This window comes from Zingiber officinale, chromosome 9A (assembly GCF_018446385.1).
Source record: "Zingiber officinale cultivar Zhangliang chromosome 9A, Zo_v1.1, whole genome shotgun sequence".
Classification (NCBI taxonomy): domain Eukaryota; kingdom Viridiplantae; phylum Streptophyta; class Magnoliopsida; order Zingiberales; family Zingiberaceae; genus Zingiber; species Zingiber officinale.
Window position 1 is genome coordinate 61,017,034 of NC_056002.1, and position 15,995 is coordinate 61,033,028.

General features: G+C 40.8%; 1 long non-coding RNA gene across 1 annotated transcript; it reads left to right on the plus strand.

Moving 5' to 3' along the window:
• Positions 1 to 14,930: 14,930 nt before the first annotated feature.
• LOC122019682 lies at positions 14,931 to 15,636 on the plus strand. The gene is made up of 3 exons (XR_006121989.1): positions 14,931 to 15,243; positions 15,333 to 15,426; positions 15,535 to 15,636. It is a non-coding gene; the product is annotated as an uncharacterized LOC122019682 (long non-coding RNA).
• Positions 15,637 to 15,995: the final 359 nt, after the last annotated feature.

A 15,995-nucleotide genomic window follows, 5' to 3' on the forward strand; every position in this document is an offset into this window, starting at 1 on the left:
AGGCTAGCACATGTGTGTGCCACCTCATGAGGGAGATCAAGAGTTGTGACTCTTGAAATCCCATGGAGTATATAAACTTTTTCTTGAAAGTGGCCGGCCAGTTGTGATTATTGTGGGAGTTTCATTTGTGTTGTGAAACCTCCTTCTTCTTCCTCAAGATCTCAACCTCTCTCCCTCTCCTCCTTTGGCCGAACTTTACAAAGGTGATAGCACACCTTTGTGTTAGGTTTCTCCATCTCTTGCTTGTGTGGATACACATAGAGGAGTATCTACTTTGATACTCTCGAGATCTGACGAACCTTGGACGAGCGGGATTACGCGAAGGGCTTCGTATCAAGGGTAACCTCTTTATCTTGTAGATCTAAAGTAGATCTAGGCTTAGAAAACATGTATATAAAATTTTATTTCTTCTCACGGATCTGTGGCATGGGAATTTCGGGGTTTCCGCAACGCAAAAAGCGGTTTTTGCGGCTCGAAAAACCCAACAGTGGTATTAGAGCCACATGCGAAGCGTATACATGTTTTAATTTATATTTTTATGAAAATTATAGATCTGTGAATTTCTGTAAGTTTGTGATTTTTATATATTTTTATGGGTATTTTTCTCGTAGAAGTGAAGCACAAGTGTTTAGACACTTGTAGGCTTCAACTACCGAGAAAATATTTCCGAAACGGGAAGGTTTCACCCCAAATCGTTTTGGGACAGAAGACTAAGGCACTGTAGGATCGCTTAGGAACACTCGTGATGGTTATATCGCGGGTAGGGGTGCTGCCCCTGACCCCGCAAGGGGCTTCGTTCTGCGATTGCGCCATAAAATCGCTAAACGGGACCGCCGGGAATTTTTACTCATAAAATTATAAAAAAATTATAAGAAAAATTACAGAAATTTATAGAAATTACATAATTTATAATTATGTATTTTTTGTGATGGTCATTGCCCAAAAGACCCAATTAGATTGGAAATTTATGTTGTAATTCATATTATGACATGCGTGCCATTTTCTGTGATGTGTGTATTTGTATATGATATGCGACCTGCGCGTCGTGCCTTTCCTATTTTTATATTCATGTTGTAAATAGTTTAAACTTGAATGTAACTCGAGTTTCACATTTGTAATGTACAAATTGGAGCGGTGGAAGATCCACTCGAGACAGAGTTACAAGGAGGGCGCGAGCAACACAAGGTGGTCAAAGGAAGGAGCTTGAAAAGCTGTTGACCTTAGGTTGACCATCTGATCTTCTCATTGGCTTGAGAAGATCGTAGTAGGGCCATGACTAATCACAAAATATTTAAATAATTGCTTGTGTGTGTATATGTGATGCATGCTAGAATAGTAATTAATTAGCGCCTTAACGATTAGATTAGATCTAAATCACGTACATGATGCACCCTAACGATTAGATTAGATCTAAATCACGTATATGATACACCTTGTCGATTATATTAGATCTCAATCACGCCAACTCGTAATGCCTACCATGCCGTGATACCTATCATTACATCGATCACATGTTGTTGTTGAATATGCCAAAGCAGAGCACCACATATTATCTTGGTAGGGTACGGAGGGACAATTTTGGTCCCGCCTATCAACGCATGGGTGAGTACAACTCAATTAGATTGAGTAACTAGTTAACTCAATTGGATCGAGTTTAACTATAGGCATTTTCCAATGGTTGGTAGATAGGTCAAAATCACGTTTATATTAACTCTTGGGCGTATTAGCCAAAGCTAACTCGAGTTTTAATATAAATGCGGATCTTGATCCTATAAACAAGAGTTGCATAGAGATGTAATTGGTAAATTAGTTACCTACCGATCATACTAAGTCTTGGGCGATTTAGCCAAAGCTAACTCAAGGCGTAGTATAATGTGGATCTTGTCCCACATGAATTATAGAATTCAGTGGGAGCATCATTTAATTAAAAGGCCTAATTAAGTGATTAATAGAATATGATATTTATTTATTTTTTTTGTATTTTTCTGTTGTAGATAACCATGACGTCAAATATGAACTCTTTCTCCCTGCGTTTCGTCCTTGAGAAGGACAAGCTCAACGGAGCAGATTTCCTGGACTGGTACAGGAACTTGAGAATCGTTCTCACACAAGAACGTAAACTGTATGTTCTGGAGCAGCCCATTCCGGAGGAACCTCCTGCCACTGCCACGTGAGCTGACCGTGATGCTTACAAGAAGCATCAAGATGACGCATTAGATGTGTCATGTCTTATGCTCGTGACCATGAACTCTGAGCTTCAGAAGCAACACGAGTTGATGGGCGCTTATGACATGGTTGAATATCTTCGTCAACTATATCAAGGACAAGCAAGGCATGAGAGATTCGAGATCTCTAAGGCACTGTTTCAGTGCAAGATGCAAGATGGGAATCCCGTAGGCCCATATGTACTCAAAATGATTGGGTACATAGAAAACCTACAAAGGTTGGGATTTCCCCTTGGCCAAGAGCTGGCCACTGACTTGATCTTGAAGTCCTTGCCAGAGAACTACAGTCAGTTTTGTTGGAACCCCAAGGTTGTTTTGGTGTGATCAACAAGTTAAGTTAGGTCCTGCGTTGTTTCTAACCTTGTGTCTAAGTGTGCAGGAGCTTAGGAGTACAGGTACTCGAGCGGAAGACGCAGCTAGCGAGAAGGACGGCACGCTGTGCGTCCGAGGGACGAGGTGCTGCGGAAGAGTACACCGGCGGACGAGAAGGAAGTGCGCGCGGTGGTTCCGAGGTACGAAAGCCGGAGCGGAAGATTGCTCGGGGAGCAAGAGACGCAGCTAGCGCGAAGGTCGGCACGGGGTGCGATCGAGGGACGAAGTCTGCGGATGAGTAAGCTGGTGGACGAGAAGGGACACGCGGTAATTCCGAGGGACGAGAAGCCGGAGGGAAGCACGCTCGAGAAGACCGGAAGATGGGTTCGGGTGAGCCCTATTCCGGATGTCAGAGATCACCCAAGCAAGCGGAGCCGGAGCAGAAAGACCCGGACCAGAGGCGAGCTGAACCAGAGAAGAGAGCACGGACCAAAAGTCAACTGGGTTGACTTTTGGCTCCGGGGCGCCCGGAACTATCCGGGGCGCCCGGAGCTGTCCGGGGCGCCCGGAACCATCCGGGGCGCCCGGAACCATCCGGGGCGCCCGGAATGGACTTTTCAACAGGATCGAGTTTTGACTCGATCCGACCGTTGGGGGATAAAATTTATCCCCCTCAGGGCGCCCGGAACCCTTCCAGGCGCCCAGACCAAGACTATAAATATAGCCTTGGTCCAGAAGCTTAAACAGAACTCACGGATTGTAAATCCAGTGCTTGCACACTCTCTTTTAGTCTAATCTTCTATTTTCTGCACTTCAACGCTGTACGAGGCTTCTCCGCCAGAAGGAGTTTTATTGAGCTTAATCTTCCTTGGATTAACAACCACATCGGTTGTAACCAAGTAAATCTTTTGTGCCTCGCTTTTTCTTTATGCTTTTAATTTACTGCTTAGTTTATTTATGCAAGTGTTAGCCTAAAGAGTTCGAGGAGGGTTTGTTTTCCTTTTTGTGTTAGCAGGATATCCAACAACCCCCTCCTAGCCGGCCCAACGGTCCTACAAGTGGTATCAGAGCCGAGTACGCCTCAGAAGGACTAACCGCCGTCTGAAGCAACAAAACGATGGCCGAAGCTAGCGAATATCCACCAGCATTCAAGGGGGAGTTTTCTTCATGGAAGAAACAAATGGAGGTATATCTTAATTCTGATGTTGGTATTTCTTTCATATTAAAATCTGGCTATGAAGCACCAAAGACAACGAATGGAGAAGAACTCGATCTACGCCTCTGGAACAAGAAGCAATGCGACGAGTTTGTGGCAAACGGGCAAGCTGAATTCCATCTTCTAACTGTAATACGAAAAGAAGATCTCGACAGAGTCGGAGAGTACAAAAATGCAAAAGAACTTTGGGAAAAGTTCTTGAAGATCTACGAAGAATCAGCCAATGTCGAGGATGAATCCAACACCGATTCAACGCCAGAACAGTCCGAGAATGAGGAAACTGTCGAGATAGTCAATCTCCATCCCGAGGACACAGAAAGCTCATCCCAAGTGAGCATCAATGAAGGGGGAGAGATATTGGAAGAAAGCAACTCAACAGGGGGAGAATCAACGACCGACGAGGTAAGTAAGGTATGGTCTCTACCTTCTGAACAACCGGTTAATTCAATAGAAAAACTGCCTGAAGATTTTTGTGATTTAAAAATTGAATTACCGAAAAAGTTTTTTGAATTAGAAAATCAATTGTCAAATTTGTCTTGCAAATTAGAAATATTATCAAAAGAAATTTGCAAATTTAAAAATATTTTGACAAAAGAATTATGCAAATTAGAAGAATTTTTCGAATTACAAATTTCTCTCTCGAAAGAATTTTACGATTTAGAAATTGAGTCACCGAAAAGGTGTTTCGGATTAAGAAATCTGTTAATAGATTCCTATAAATTAGAATTTTTGTTGTTAAAAAATTCTTGCAAATTACAAAATATTCTTTCGAACGAATTTTGCACATTGCCGAAAGAATTTTTTATATTGTCGAAAAATTTTATCAAGTTAGAATCTATGCTATCGAAATATTTTTGTGAACTTGAAATTCAAAAAATAATAGAAATTAACATGATACAAATTGTTGCATGTTTAATATTTTTTGCTTTAAATCTGAAAAAGTGTGACTTAAGAATTTCTGATAAATTAAAATGGAAATTTAAACCTTCTGATTAAAGCATAAAATATATAAATAAATAAATGCATAGAAAATTTCTCTTTATGTTATTAATTCTCTGAAATTTTCTTGCATAAAGTTTTATGTTTAGAAACTTCTTAATCTTGATGTCGAATGACTTAGAAATTTGTCTTGACTTAGAAATATTTCCCTGAAAATTATTGAAATATAGTTTCAATTTTTTTTTTTTTTTGTCAACCCTTAGATTTCGTTTGTACCCCATTTTTATTGTGATCAAAGGGGGAGAAGGGAAAGTATAAGTCTAGGGGGAGGTAGAAAACATTGAAAATTAAATTTTGGAATGTTTGAAATTTAATTTTTTCTATCATGTTGCATGTTATTGCAATAAACTATTTAATTTCATATCTATTGTTGACCCTAGCTTAACTTGGGTTGATCACACCAAAAAGGGGGAGATTGTTGGAACCCCAAGGTTGTTTTGGTGTGATCAACAAGTTAAGTTAGGTCCTGCGTTGTTTCTAACCTTGTGTCTAAGTGTGCAGGAGCTTAGGAGCACAGGTACTCGAGCGGAAGACGCAGCTAGCGAGAAGGACGACACGCGGTGCGTCCGAGGGACGAGGTGCTGCGGAAGAGTACCCCGGTGGACGAGAAGGAAGCGTGCGGTGATTCTGAGGGACGAAAGCCGGAGCGGAAGATTGCTCGGGGAGCAAGAGACGCAGCTAGCGTGAAGGTCGGCACGGGGTGCGATCGAGGGACGAAGTCTGCGGATGAGTACGCTGGTGGACGAGAAGGGACACGCGGTAATTCCGAGGGACGAGAAGCCGGAGGGAAGCACGCTCGAGTAGACCGGAAGATGGGTTCGGGTGAGCCCTATTCCGGATGTCTGAGATCACCCAAGCAAGCGGAGCCGGAGCAGAAAGACCCGGACCAGAGGCGAGCTGAACCAGAGAAGAGAGCACGGACCAAAAGTCAACTGGGTTGACTTTTGGCTCCGGGGCGCCCGGAACTATCCGGGGCGCCCGGAGCTGTCCGGGGTGCCCGGAACCATCCGGGGCGCCCGGAATGGACTTTTCAACAGGATCGAGTTTTGACTCGATCCGACCGTTGGGGGATAAAATTTATCCCCCTCAGGGCGCCCGGAACCCTTCCAGGCGCCCAGACCAAGACTATAAATATAGCCTTGGTCCAGAAGCTTAAACAAAACTCACGGATTGTAAATCCAGTGCTTGCACACTCTCTTTTAGTCTAAGCTTCTGTTTTCTGCACTTTAACGCTGTACGAGGCTTCTCCGCCAGAAGGAGTTTTATTGAACTTAATCTTCCTTGGATTAACAACCACATCGGTTGTAACCAAGTAAATCTTTTGTGCCTCACTTTTTCTTTATTCTTTTAATTTACTGCTTAGTTCATTTATGCAAGTGTTAGCCTAAAGAGTTCGAGGAGGGTTTGTTTTCCTTTTTGTGTTAGCAAGATATCCAACAACCCCCTCCTAGCCGGCCCAACGGTCCTACAAGTTTGTCATGAACTACAATATGAACGAAATTGACAAGCCACTGCTCGAGCTGCTTAGCATGTTGAGAACTGCTGAGCTCAACCTTAAGAAGGTTAAGCCTAACTCTATTTTGATGGTTCAGAAACATAAGGGCAAGGGCAAGCCCAAAGGCAAAGGAAAGTCCCAAGCCAAGGGCAAGGGCAAGGCACTGAAACCCAAAGGAGGGGTCACCAAGGATGCTACCTGCTTCCACTGCGGTCAGACCGGGCATTGGAAGAGGAACTGCAAAGTGTACCTGGAAGATCTTAAGAAGAAGAGAAGTGAGACTTCCACTTTAGGTATCTATGTTATAGAAGTCAATCTATCTATTTCTTCATCATGGGTATTAGATACCAGATGTGCTTCTCACATTTGTACTAATGTGCAGGTGTTGAGAAATAGCAGGGCATTGACGAAGGGCGAGGTGGACTTCCGCGTAGGCAATGGAGCACGGGTTGCTGCTGTTGCTGTAGGAACTTATCATCTATCTCTGCCTTCTGGGCTTGTATTAGAATTAGATGAAAGTTGTTATATGCCTGCTTTAACTAAGAACATAATTTCAGTTTCTTGTTTGGACAAGAAAGGTTTTTCATTTATTATAAAGAACAAATGTTGTTTAGTTTATTTAAATGATATGTTCTATTGTAGTGTACATCTGATGAACGAACTCTATATTCTAGACCTTGAGAACCCTATCTATAACATAAGTACCAAGAGGTTCAAGTCAAATGACATGAACCAAACCTATCTCTGGCACTGTCGCTTAGGTCATATAAATGACAAACACTTATCCCAACTCCATAAAAATAGTTTGCTGGACTCATTTGATTTTAAATCATATGAGACATGCGAGTCATGCCTTCTAGGCAAGATGACCAAGACTCCCTTTAGTGGACATAGTGAGAGAGCGACTGATTTGTTAGGTCTTATACATAGTGATGTATGTAGCCCTTTCAATGTCACTGCTAGAGGTGGTTATAGGTACTTCATTACATTTATTGATGACTTCAGTAGATATGGTTATGTGTACCTGATGACACATAAGTCAGAATCCTTTGAAAAGTTCAAAGAATTCAAGAATGAAGTACAAAACCAGCTTGACAAAAGTATTAAGATACTTCAATCAGATCGAGGTGGTGAATACCTTAGCCATGAGTTTTGTGACTATCTAGCTGAGTGTGAGATTCTATCTCAACTCACTCCTCCTGGAACACCACAGTGGAATGGTGTATCCGAAAGGAGGAATCGTACCTTATTAGATATGGTACGATCTATGATGAGTCACACAGATCTTCCTATGTATCTTTGGGGCTATGCTCTAGACACAGCAGCCTTCATACTCAACCGAGTTCCATCCAAGGCTGTAATAAAGACACCATATAGGATATTGACTGGGAGAGATGCCCAGGTGTCTTTTATGAGGATTTGGGGTTGTGAGGCTTACGTTCGACATTAAGTCTCGGACAAATTGGGACCCAAATCCGACAAGTGCTATTTCATTGGACATCCCAAGGAAATGAAGGGATATTACTTCTACATTCCCAGTCAACACAAGGTAGTTGTGGCTAAGACTGGGGTATTTCTAGAAAGGGACTTTGTTTCTAGAAAGACTAGTGGGAGTACGTTCGATCTTGAAGAAATTCAAGATGTGAACCATAGCACTGAAGCCTCAATGGAAGTTGAAATGGAACCACAAAGTGTTGTGGATGATGTTCCACAAGGAGTTGAGGAACAACAACCAGTTTAAGTAGACCTACCTCTTCGCAGATTTGATAGGGTGCATCGTTAGTCTGAGAGATACTCATTTCTCTTGTCTGACCATGATGACGTTGTGCTCATTAAGGATGAGCCTACCTCCTATCAGGAAGCTGTGATGAGTCCAGATTCCGAGAAATGGCTAGAGGCCATGAGATCCGAGATGAAATCCATGTACACTAACCAAGTATGGACTTTGGTTGATCCACCTGAAGGGGTCAAACCCATTGGGTGTAAGTGGGTCTTTAAGAGAAAGACTGACATGGATGGACTTATTTATAAGGGTCGCTTGGTAGCTAAAGGTTTCAAGCAAATTCATGGTATTGACTATGATGAAACCTTTTCTCTAGTAGCGATGTTTAAATCCATTCGGATCATGCTTTCTTTTGCAGCATACCACGATTATGAGATCTGGCAGATGGATGTCAAAATCGTGTTTCTGAATGGAAACCTGCTCGAGGATGTGTACATGACACAACCAGAGGGTTTTGTAGATCCACAGCATACTAGTAGAGTATGAAAGCTGCATAAGTCCATTTATGGACTAAAGCAAGCTTCTCGGAGCTGGAATCTTCGATTCGATGATGTAATCAAATAGTTTGGTTTCATCAAGAATGAAGATGAACCTTGTGTCTACAAGAAGGTTGTTGGGAGCACAGTTGTCTTCCTTATATTGTATGTGGATGACATACTACTAAATGAGAAAGACATCCCTTTACTGCAGTCTGTCAAGACTTGGCTAGGGACTTATTTCTAAATGAAGGACTTAGGTGAAGCATCCCGCATTCTAGGCATACAGATCTATAGAGATAGATCTAAGAGATTGCTTGGCCTAAATCAGAGTACATACATTGACAAGGTACTACTACGGTTTGCCATGCAGAACTTTAAGAAGGGATTTCTGCCGATGTCACATGGTGTGAGTCTTTTGAAGACTCAAGGTCCCTCTTCTAGAGAGGAGAGAGACCGTATAGATCAAATCCCTTATGCCTCAGCCATAGGATCTATCATGTACGCCATGCTATGTACTCGTCCTGATGTCTCGTATGCTTTGAGCATGACGAGCATATACTAGTCAGATCCAGGTGAAAGTCACTAGATATCGATCAAGAATATTCTTAAGTACTTGAGAAGGACTAAAGAATATTTCTTGATATATGGAGGCAATAACGAGCTAGTTGTGAAGGGTTACAGTGATGCCAGCTTCCAGACCGACCAGGATGATTATCGATCGTAGTCAGGGTTCATGTTTTGCATAAATGGTGGTGCAGTGAGCTGGAAGAGTTCAAAGAAGGACACAGTCGCTGATTCTACAACAGAGGCCGAGTATATTGCTGCATCAGAGGCAGCAAAGGAGGCAGTTTGGATCCGCAAGTTCATCACTAAACTTGGGGTGGTTCCTAGCATCGCTGACCCTATTGAGCTCTATTGTGACAACAATGGAGCTATAGCACAGGCGAAGGAACCTCGCTCACACCAGCGGACCAAACACATACTACGGTGCTTCCATCTCATTCGAGAGATTATCGATAGAGGAGATGTGAAGATTTACAGAGTACCCACAGAGGATAACATCGTAGATCCCTTGACCAAGGCTTTGGCACAGAGAAAGCATGATGGTCACACTAGGTCATTGGGGCTTAGAGCCCACACTGATTGGCACTAGTGCTAGTGGGAGATTGTTAGTTAGAGCCCTAGAGCTAATCATTTGATGATTGTTGTATGGACTCATTGTATCATATTCTTATATATTAATAAAGGCATTTGTTTATGGTTATTATACTTACTTGTATTGGTGCCAAATAACTAAGTATAATAGCGTCCTTGAGTAGAAGGTTCTTACCTATATCAATCGATTGGTTGAATCGATAGTGAGATGATATAGGGAACACTACTCTTAATCATTCCTAGTCGAGTATTAACATTCAGGGACAATGTTAATGCGATGAGACTAGCATGTAGGTCAACTCGATGACTTGATCTCACAAGTCATGGATATGGAGATATCAAGTTGACACATGGGTATGCATTGGAGAATGTATACTGAATGACCCGCCATAAGAAAGTATCATGGATCATTATATGAGTGGCATATACTTTCTCATGTGGCTATTAGTATGACTACTAGTCCTTGGACCTGAAGTCACCATGATTCCCTACATTAGGAGTTACGTACTTTGGCTTCGTCAAACATCACTCGTAACTGGGTGGACTATAAAGGCGATTACTGGGTATGTAACAAATTATGCGGAGGGATGTGAGTGATGTAGATGGGATCTATCCCTCCTATATGACGGGAGTGACATCGATATTCTTGATAGAGTGAGACCACGAAGTGTATGACCATGCCCAAATGAGTCAATATGAGATATTGAGCTCATTTGATTGAGTGAGTCTACTTGGAGTTTAAGATTTAGATTGATTAGAGGATGACACGGTCTATGCCTCATATTGATCAATCTAGATATCTAGGATAGAAGGATATTGTCATATATTGTGAGGAGTCACAATTAGTAGTCACAAGGTGATGTTGGATCTCAACATTCTTATAACTTGGGTAGTAATGATGTGTTGCTAGATACCGCTCATTACTTATGCTTCTAAATGGGTTTAGGAGCATTGACAACGTTATACGAACTTATAAGGTCACACACAAAGGGTAACTAGATGGAGATTAGGTTCATTTGTTGAACCTAAAGGATTAGGTTCATGTGATGAAGCAAATTGGATTAAGAGTAATCCAAATTGAGCTAATTGAGTTGGACTCAATTTGGTTCATGTGTTAAGTGAGTCTAATTTGGACTTAGACTCATTTAATTAATTTAATTCGATGAATAGAGATTCATTAAATTAAAATTGACTTGAACCAATGGTTAGATTAGATCAACCATGGGAGAGAAGTGGTAAAGTTTGACTTGACTTGAGAGGAAGATGAATGGTCAAGTTTGACTTGACCATTTGCCACCTCATTTGTGAGTTGGCATTAAGTGGCTAATGATGATGTGCCACATCATCAAGGCTAGCACATGTGTGTGCCACCTCATGAGGGAGATCAAGAGTTGTGACTCTTGAAATCCCATGGAGTATATAAACTTTTTCTTGAAAGTGTTTGGCCACTTGTGATTATTGTGGGAGTTTCATTTGTGTTGTGAAACCTCCTTCTTCTTCCTCAAGCTCTCAACCTCTCTCCCTCTCCTCCTTTGGACGAACCTTACAAAGGTGCTAGCACACCTTTGTGTTAGGTTTCTCCATCTCTTGCTTGCGTGGATACACATAGAGGAGTATCTACTTTGATACTCTCGAGATCCGACGAACCTTGGACGAGCGGGATTACGCGAAGGGCTTCGCATCAAGGGTAACCTCTTTATCTTGTAGATCTAAAGTAGATCTAGTCTTAGAAAACCTGTATATGAAATTTTATTTCTTCGCATGGATCCGTGGCATGGGAATTTCGGGGTTTCCGCAACGCAAAAAGTGGTTTTTGCGGCCCGAAAAACCCAACACTTTAGTGGTTATAACTAGTCCCTGTGGATATGATATTTTTTTATATTACTGACGATGTAACTGTACACTTGTGGTGACGTAACAAGTTTTTGGCGCCGTTGCCGGGGACTGCGTCTATAACATTAGAGATTATCATTTGAATTAGACTAAACTTTTCTTTTCTTTTCTTTTCTTACATCTATGTTGTAACTAGTTTTCTAATTCTGTTCTAAAATTCTTCTTTGCATTCTTTATTCTTTTTGCTTCTGAATCAAATTCTTTGTGTTCTTTATTCTTTTCTTTGTAAATCAAATTCTGTAATCTTATTCTTTTATGCGAACATCTAACTTTGCAGGAGATTTATTTCCACTTGATCTTGAAATTGATAGAACCTTTTATAAAAGGAGAACCTCACAAAGACATTTAGAAGAATAAGTACATTCAAATATGGTTTTCAGACCATTGAAAGATTATGGAGCTCCAAAGTCTGTCTTAGAATTAGAGCCAATTGTTCATCTATAAATTCAAGCGAGGAATTTTAAGCTTAGACCATCCTTTATCTCAAAGATTAAGCAGGATTAGTTTGGGGGATTAGAGTTGGAGAACCCTTATTCACATCTCATGGAATTCCATAGATATTGTAATACATTGAAATATGAGGAAGTTTCATCTGATGCTATACGATTATTGGTTTTTCCTTTCAGTCTTAAGGATGCCGCGAATAGGTGGTTTTATACTTTTCAACCTCAGAGTATCAGAACTTGGGATGAGTTAGAGCAGAGATTTCTGAACAAATATTTTTCACCACAAAAGACCATGCATTTGAGAAATCAAATTTTGAACTTTAAGCAACTTGTTGGGGAGGAATTACATCAAGCCTGGGAGAGATATTTATCTCTCCTACATTCATGCCCACATCATGGTATCAAGAAATGGTTAATTGCACATTTATTCTATGTTGAGCTTTCTTTCAGAAGTAAGAGTCAGTTAGATTTAGCATCTAAAGGATCTTTCATGAAGAAAAGCTTGGATGAAGCATATGAGATAATCTACAGGATAGTGTCAAATCTTAATGATTGGTCAGGGCAAAATCCAATGACTCTCTCATTCAATGTATGTGAAGATAAAGAAAAAGAAAGTGACGAGGAAAATAAGCAAGAATGTGTGAATACGATTGAAGGAGGCATCACTTTGAATTGAAAAGATTTCCAAGATTTATTCTCTTGGTGTTGTGAATCTATATCAAAAATTTTTGACAAAGAGATTTCTTCAAATGAACCTTTTGAAAAGGCAGAATGTCTAAATGTTTACGAAGATATTTATGAGGAAAATAAAGGGATGGAATTAGAAATCGAGGAGAATCTTGAAGAAGAGTTTCCAAAAGAAGAAATAAAGTTGCTAGAGCAAGACTTGACTTTGCCAGAAATTTTACCTCCATAGCTTGAGCTAATGCCATTGCCACCTAAGCTCAAATATGCATTCCTTGGACCTAATTCCACTTTTCCAGTTATAATCAACGCAAATTTAACCGAGCTGGAGACACAAAGATTGCTTAAGGAGTTAAGGTTGCATAGAAAAATAATTGGGTACACTATTGATGATATTAAAGGAATTAGTCCTTCTCTTTGCATGCATAGAATCTTACTTGAAAAGGATATAAAATTTAATTGAACATCAAAGGAGGTTGAACCCAAATTTAAAAGAGGTAGTGAAGAAAGAAGTACTTAAACTTCTTGATGCTGGGATCATTTATCTTATTTTAGATAGTGAATGAGTGAGTCTAGTGTATGTGGTTCCCAAGAAAAGAGGGATGACTATAATCAGAAATGAGAATAATAAATTAGTTCCAACATGAACAGTCATAGGGTGGTGAATGTGTATTGACTACAGGAAATTAAATAAAGAAATTAGGAATGATCATTTTCCTTTACCATTTATTGATGAGATGCTTGAAAGATTGGCAAAACATTCATATTTTTGTTTTAGATGGTTATTTAGGATTCTTCCAAATTCCAATTCACCCTGAAGATCAGGAGAAGACTACTTTCACATGTCCCTACGGAACTTTTGCTTATCGTCGTATGCCATTTGGACTTTGTAATGCTCTAACTACATTTTAAAGGTGCATGATGGAATTTTTTTCAGATTTAATAGAGAGAATCATTGAAGTATTTATGGATGATTTCTCAATTTTTGGAAATGATTTCAATACTTGTTTACTTAATCTTTCTACGGTTCTTCAATGGTGTGAAGATGTAAACTTGGTGTTAAATTGGGAAAAATGTCACTTCATGGTTAAAGAAGGGATTGTTTGGGACATAAGATATCAGAGCATGGGATTGAAGTAGATCAGGCCAAGGTGGAAGTAATAGAGAAGTTACCCCCGCCGATTAATGTGAAAGGAGTAAGGAGTTTCTTGGGGCATACTAGATTCTATAGGCGATTCATTAAGGATTTCTTAAAAATTACTAAGCCACTTACAAATTTGTTGAATAAAGATGTTGAATTTTGTTTTGATGATGATTATATAGAGGCTTTCAAAAAAATTAAAAGTGCCCTTATCTCAGCTCCAGTAATCCAAGCACCAGATTGGGAGCTCTCATTTGAGATTATGTGTGATGCCAATGATTTTGCAGTAGGAGCAGTTTTAGGGCAAAGGAAGAACAAGATTTTACATGCAATTCATTATGCAAGCAAGACACTAGATGCAACTCAAGTAAACTATTCTACTACAGAAAAGGAATTCCTAGCAGTAGTTTTTGCATTTGATAAGTTCAGATCTTATCTGGTAGGTTCAAAAGTGATAGTTTATACTGATCATGTGGCCATTCGGTACTTGCTAGATAAGAAGGATGCTAAACCATGGCTTATCAGATGGATCTTATTTCTTTAGGAATTCAATTTAGAGATCAGAGATAAAAAAGGGGCAGAGAATGTAATGGCGGATCATTTATCTCGAGTATGGAAAAATGGAGAAAAAGGATGTAGAGTGTGATGTACCTATTGATGATATTTTTCCATATGAACATCTATTGGCATTGGTGTAAAATACCGAAAATAGGCAAATATTGATAAGGGAATTTTCTGAAATTTTTGGAAAATTTTTCGGAACTCGTACGGACGAGTTAACGGGGATTAAAACGGGGCCCGGAAAAGCCTGTTTAGGCTACCCCATTTTAGCGAGGAAATGTTTATTTATTTTTCTTTTTTTTCTTTTATTTTCTTTACTTCTTTTTCTTCGCCGACTCCCCGCGTGCCCGATCCTTTTCTTCTCCTCAACACCGACAGTTTCATTTCTCCCCTTATTTCTTCCCCTTTTCTTCCGACGCCGATCCCACCCTTTCCTCTTTCTCTCGGCGCCGGCCACCATGAGTTCACCGCCAACAGTAGCCCTTCCCTCTGCCGTTGCCTCGTCGCCGCAGAGATCTCAGTCTACTGCCGGCCTCTCCTTCTCTTCCTCTCCCGAGCGTCGGCCGCCGGCAAATATCCCGTGCCCTAGCGACCCGCGGCTCCCACACCCTCTCGAGACATCGTCGGCCACTGGAATCCAGCGCCGCTGCTGTGCCCTAAGTCCTCGTACTCCACTGCCACCACCGATTGATCGGCACAGCTCAAAGCCGCCGGCCACAGGAACCCTAATGTCAACTCCTCCCTCTCTTCTTCTGGTCGCAGGCATTTGGAGATTGCCGAGCACTTGAGCATCCCAGCCGTGCCCTAGCTCCGAGTCTAACTCAGCCATCGATCGCCTCTTCTGGCTCAAGAAGGTATGGTTGTTTCCTTACCTCTCCTTGTTCTGATCTTGGCCGGTGGTTGCTGTAGTTTATCATCAGATCAGAAATTTTTGGATTTCCAGATCCCTACCACAGTGTACAGGCTTTCTTGAGATGAATTGGTTGTTGGATGGATTCATCACTGCTGGAGAAGGTGCCAAGTGTTGTGCCAGTGAGGTAACAGAGTTTGTGGGATACAAGTTTGGAATTGTTGGTATTCAACTTTGATTTCAATTGATGTGGAATGAGGATTTCAAGGAATGACTTGTTTTGGAATCTTTGTAGGTGTTGTTAGCCATTGCAGCTCTAGCTATGCTGTTCGTGGACGATCCATGGCTTCGGCCAACCTTCCGATCTAAAGTCATCCTTTGATGGTGAGCTATCAACAACCCATTTGAATTCGGGTAAGTTTTTAGGTTGATTCATGATGCTTAGTATTGGATGGTAGTGAACTTGATTGGATAAGTGGATCATTAGTTTATGTGTTCTTGGAATTTAATTTGATGTGAAGGAAAGGGTTGGATCAGATTAGAGGGATTTATAGTTGATATGTTGATTATAAATCCTTAGTTTGTTGAATACCCTGTATTTGTAGGATTTGAGTTGGATGCGATCTCTTGGATTTGTTGAGGACGGTTGATACGACCTGCGTATGAAGGCGGGTACCTCTTGACTTATCTTTTATGATATTGTCATTGGATATGCATAGTATTTTATAACTACATGCAATGAACATGTTTGCCTTT